This window comes from Anopheles coustani (genome assembly GCF_943734705.1).
Source record: "Anopheles coustani chromosome X unlocalized genomic scaffold, idAnoCousDA_361_x.2 X_unloc_40, whole genome shotgun sequence".
NCBI lineage: Eukaryota > Metazoa > Arthropoda > Insecta > Diptera > Culicidae > Anopheles > Anopheles coustani.
This window is the reverse complement of record NW_026525149.1, coordinates 150,612-156,835: the sequence shown is the minus strand read 5'-3', so window position 1 is coordinate 156,835 and position 6,224 is coordinate 150,612.

The following is a 6,224-nucleotide window of genomic DNA, read 5'->3' as shown; positions in this document are numbered from 1 at the left end:
CCAAGTACGAACAAGTATGGTAAAAACAGGGTAAGGTACCAAGTACCATGAATAACTTCGGCTGTAGATGGCCGAGCAAGACAAACGGCATATCGTTGGAAAGGTCTTGGGGAGACCTATCTACCCTGAAAGTTTCATGAGGCTGAGTTGAAAGACCACGGAGATTTTAGGTGATGATGGTCCAATTCGGGGACCAATTCGCAGGAAATGGCACTTGACCAAAATCACCCTTGAAAGATGAATACCGGCTGACCGGTAAGAGATAGCGACTTGTCGTAGAATATTTATATGTTGGACGTTGGAAGACGCAACTTTCATTATATGGGAGCAACCCGGTCAGGGTGCTCCAAGTCGGTCGTTTGGTAGGTTTATGGTTTGGGCCGACCATGTGCTGCAGCAGGTAGAGGTACCTTTCATGAATTATAACTCGGTCAGTTTGCCACCGAGCGACAAGTTGCGGTATGATTTGGAATGGTATTGAAAGGAACTATTACGGAAAAATACGAATAGAAAATCAGCATGTTGGTGGGCGAAGCTATTAGTGAAACATAGAGCAACAAGGGTCCAAAAACGAATGAAATGGGACTTGAACCAAGAATAACGGCAAGTTGGAGACGAGGTAGCAAGTTGGCGTACAATATTTATAAATTGTGCATAATATGACCAACAAAAAAGTATATGGGGACAAGCCGGTAGCTGGCCCCCAAAGTGGAGATATGGGTGATTCATGTTTTGCACCCAAGTACGAACAAGTATGGTGAAAACAGGGTAAGGTACCAAGTACCATGAATAACTTCGGCTGTAGATGGCCGAGCAAGACAAACGGCATATCGTTGGAAAGGTCTTGGGGAGACCTATCTACCCTGAAAGTTTCATGAGGCTGAGTTGAAAGACCACGGAGATATTAGGTGATGATGGTCCAATTCGGGGACCAAGTCGCAGGAAATGGCACTTGACCAAAATCACCCTTGGAAGGTGAATACCGGCTTACCGGTAAGAGATAGCGACTTGGCGTAGAATATTTATACGTTGGGCGGGTATAGATGCAAATTTTATTATATGGGAGCCACCCGGTCAGGGTGCTCCAAGTCGGTCGTTTGGTCGGTTTATGGTTTGGGCCGACCATGTGCTGTACCAGGTTGAGGTACTTTTCATGAATTATAACTCGGTCAGTTTGCCTCCGAGCGACAATCTACGGTGTGATTTGGAATGGTCCTGAGTGGGACTATCAAGGAAAAATACGCAAAGAAATTCAGCATGTTGGTGGGCGAAGCTATTAGCGAAACATGGAGCAACAAGGGTCCAAAAACGAATGAAATGGGACTTGGACCAAGAATAACTGCAAGTTGGAGAAGAGATAGCAAGTTGGCGTAGAACAATTATATGTGGTGCATGGTATGACCAACCAAAAAGTATATGAGGCCAAGGTGCTGGCTGGCCTCCAAAGTGGAGATATGGGCGATCCAAAGTTTGTACCCAAGTACGAACAAGTATGGAAAAAACAGGGTAAGGTACCAAGTACCATTAATAACTTCGGCTGTAGATGGCCGAGCAAGACAAACGGCATACCGTTGGAAAGGTCTTGGGGAGACCTATCTACCCTGAAAGTTTCATGAGGCTGAGTTGAAAGACCACGGAGATATTAGGGGATGATGGTCCAATTCGGGGACCAAGTCGCAGGAAATGGCACTTGACCAAAACCACCCTTGAAAGGTGAATACCGGCTGACCGGTAAGAGATAGCGACTTGGCGTAGAATATTCATACGTTGGGCGGGTAGAGACGCAACTTTCATTATATGGAAGCAACCCGGTCAGGGTGCTCCAAGTCGGTCGTTTGGTCGGTTTATGATTTGGGCCGACCATGTGCTGTACCAGGTAGAGGTACCTTTCATGAATTATAACTCGGTCAGTTTGCCACCGAGCGACGAGTTGCGGGGTGTTTTGGAATGGTTTTGAGTGGAACTATCAAGGAAAAATAAAAATAGAAAATCATCTTGTCCATGGCCGAAGCTATTAGTGAATCATATAGCAAAATGGGTCCAAAAACGAATGAAATGGGACTTGAACCAAGAATAACGGCAAGTTGGAGACGAGGTAGCAAGTTGGCGTAGAATATTTATAAACTGTGCATGGTATGACCAACAAAAAAGTATATGTGGCCCAGGCGGTAGCTGGCCTCCAAAGTGGAGATATGGGTGATTCATGTTTTGCACCCAAGTACGAACAAGTATGGTGAAAACAGGGTAAGGTACCAAGTACCATGAATAACTTCGGCTGTCGATGGCCTAGCGAGACAATTGGCATATCGTTGGAAAGGTCTTGGGGAGACCTATCTACCCTGAAAGTTTCATGACGCTGAATTGAAAGACCACGGAGATATTAGGTGATGATGGTCCAATTCGGGGACCAAGTCGCAGGAAATGGCACTTGACCTAAATCACCCTTGAAAGGTGAATACCGGCTGAACGGTAAGAGATAGCGACTTGTCGTAGAATATTTATATGTTGGACGTTGGAAGACGCAACTTTCATTATATGGGGGCAACCCAGTCAGGGTGCTCCAAGTCGGTCGTTTGGTCGGTTTACGGTTTGGGCCGACCATGTGCTGTACCAGGTTGAGGTACTTTTCATGAATTATAACTCGGTCAGTTTGCCTCCGAGCGACAATCTACGGTGTGATTTGGAATGGTCCTGAGTGGGACTATCAAGGAAAAATACGCAAAGAAATTCAGCATGTTGGTGGGCGAAGCTATTAGCGAAACATGGAGCAACAAGGGTCCAAAAACGAATGAAATGGGACTTGGACCAAGAATAACTGCAAGTTGGAGAAGAGATAGCAAGTTGGCGTAGAACAATTATATGTGGTGCATGGTATGACCAACCAAAAAGTATATGAGGCCAAGGTGCTGGCTGGCCTCCAAAGTGGAGATATGGGCGATCCAAAGTTTGTACCCAAGTACGAACAAGTATGGAAAAAACAGGGTAAGGTACCAAGTACCATTAATAACTTCGGCTGTAGATGGCCGAGCAAGACAAACGGCATACCGTTGGAAAGGTCTTGGGGAGACCTATCTACCCTGAAAGTTTCATGAGGCTGAGTTGAAAGACCACGGAGATATTAGGGGATGATGGTCCAATTCGGGGACCAAGTCGCAGGAAATGGCACTTGACCATAACCACCCTTGAAAGGTGAATACCGGCTGACCGGTAAGAGATAGCGACTTGGCGTAGAATATTCATACGTTGGGCGGGTAGAGACGCAACTTTCATTATATGGAAGCAACCCGGTCAGGGTGCTCCAAGTCGGTCGTTTGGTCGGTTTATGATTTGGGCCGACCATGTGCTGTACCAGGTAGAGGTACCTTTCATGAATTATAACTCGGTCAGTTTGCCACCGAGCGACGAGTTGCGGGGTGTTTTGGAATGGTTTTGAGTGGAACTATCAAGGAAAAATAAAAATAGAAAATCATCTTGTCCATGGCCGAAGCTATTAGTGAATCATATAGCAAAATGGGTCCAAAAACGAATGAAATGGGACTTGAACCAAGAATAACGGCAAGTTGGAGACGAGGTAGCAAGTTGGCGTAGAATATTTATAAACTGTGCATGGTATGACCAACAAAAAAGTATATGTGGCCCAGGCGGTAGCTGGCCTCCAAAGTGGAGATATGGGTGATTCATGTTTTGCACCCAAGTACGAACAAGTATGGTGAAAACAGGGTAAGGTACCAAGTACCATGAATAACTTCGGCTGTCGATGGCCTAGCGAGACAATTGGCATATCGTTGGAAAGGTCTTGGGGAGACCTATCTACCCTGAAAGTTTCATGACGCTGAATTGAAAGACCACGGAGATATTAGGTGATGATGGTCCAATTCGGGGACCAAGTCGCAGGAAATGGCACTTGACCTAAATCACCCTTGAAAGGTGAATACCGGCTGAACGGTAAGAGATAGCGACTTGTCGTAGAATATTTATATGTTGGACGTTGGAAGACGCAACTTTCATTATATGGGAGCAACCCGGTCAGGGTGCTCCAAGTCGGTCGTTTGGTCGGTTTATGATTTTGGCCGACCAAGTGCTGTAGCAGGTAGAGGTACCTTTCATGAATTATAACTCGGTCAGTTTGCCACCGAGCGACAAGTTACGCTGTGATTTGGAATGGTCTTAAAAGGAACTATTACGGAAAAATACGAATAGAAAATCAGCATGTTGGTGGGCGAAGCTATTAGTGAAACATAGAGCAACAAAGGTCCAAAAATGAATGAAATGGGACTTGGACCAAGAATAACGGCAAGTTGAAGACGAGTTAGCAAGTTGGCGTTGAATATTTAAAAATTGTGCATAATATAACCAACAAAAAAGTATATGGAGACAAGGCGGTAGCTGGCCCCCAAAGTGGAGATATGGGTGATCCATGTTTTGCACCCAAGTACGAACAAGTATGGTGAAAACAGGGTAAGGTACCAAGTACCATGAATAACTTCGGCTGTCGATGGCCGAGCGAGGCAAAGCGCATATCGTTGGAAAGGTCTTGGGAAGACCTATCTACCCTGAGAGTTTCATGACGCTGAATTGAAAGACCACGGAGATATTAGGTGATGATGGTCCAATTCGGGGACCAAGTCGCAGGAAATGGCACTTGACCAAAACCACCCTTGAAAGGTGAATACCGGCTGAACGGTAAGAGATAGCGACTTGGCGTAGAATATTCATACGTTTGGCAGGTAAAGACGCAACTTTCATTATATGGGAGCAACCCGGTCAGGGTGCTCCAAGTCGGTCGTTTGGTCGGTTTATGGTTTGGGCCGACCATGTGCTGTAGCAGGTAGAGGTACCTTTCATGAATTATAACTCGGTCAGTTTGCCACCGAGCGACAAGTTACGCTTCGTTGCTTATCGAAGACCTACTTGAAGAACTGAACACGTATTTTGTAAACATGGTTTCATTGAAACCACCTTCAAACGTTGTTGAAATAATGGTTCGTTTCTGCTACAAAATACTTTTTTAAATCTGCATCCGACCATATCGAAATAAATAAAGTTTTCTTGGTCCGCAATTTACCATTCCAAAAATATATAACAATGCGAGATCGGTTGCAAACAACACAACTTATTCCCGGATTCGCTTATTTGACAAAACACAGCTAACCGGAATCACCTTCGGTAAAGTTTACCCGTAGAAATGTGTTTTTTAATCATACATCTTCAGCCTATTTGCTTGTCGTCAGTGCTCGAACTCGAGATAATTATGTTTTAATTTTTCAAAAACAAAGTACTATTTCAAGCATTAAAACATGAAATTAAATTATTGTTTTTATTGAGCTATGTCCACCAACTTGAAGAACTGAACCCGCATTTTGTAAACATGGTTTCATTGAAACCACCTTCATACGTTGTTGAAATAATGGTTCGTTTCTGCTACAAAAGACTTTTTTTAATCTTCATCTGACCATATCGAAATGAAATAAGTTTTCTCGGTCTTCAATTTACCATTCCAAAAATATATAATAATGCGAGATCGGTTGCAAACAACACAACTTATTCCCGTATTGGCTTATTTGACAATATACAGCTCGCCGGAATCACCTTCGGTAAAGTTTACCCGCAAAAATGTGTTCTTTAATTATAAATCTTCATCCTATTTGCTTGTCGTCAGTGCTCGAACTCGAGATAATTATGTTTTAATTTTTCAAAAACAAAGTACTATTTCAAGCATTAAAACATGAAATTAAATTATTGTTTTTATTGAGCTATGACCACCTACTTGAAGAACTGAACCCGCATTTTGTAAACATGGTTTCATTGAAACCACCTTCATACGATGTTGAAATAATGGTTCGTTTGTGCTACAAAAGACTTTTTTTAATCTTCATCTGACCATATCGAAATGAAATAAGTTTTCTCGGTCTTCAATTTACCATTCCAAAAATATATAATAATGCGAGATCGGTTGCAAACAACACAACTTATTCCCGTATTGGCTTATTTGACAATATACAGCTCACCGGAATCACCTTCGGTAAAGTTTACCCGCAGAAATGTGTTCTTTAATTATAAATCTTCATCCTATTTGCTTGTCGTCAGTGTTCGGACTTGAGATAATTATGTTTTAATTTTTCAAAAACAAAGTACTATTTCTAGCATTAAAACATGAAATTAAATTATTTTTTTTATTGATCTACGACCACCTACTTGAAGAACTGAACCCGCATTTTGTAAAC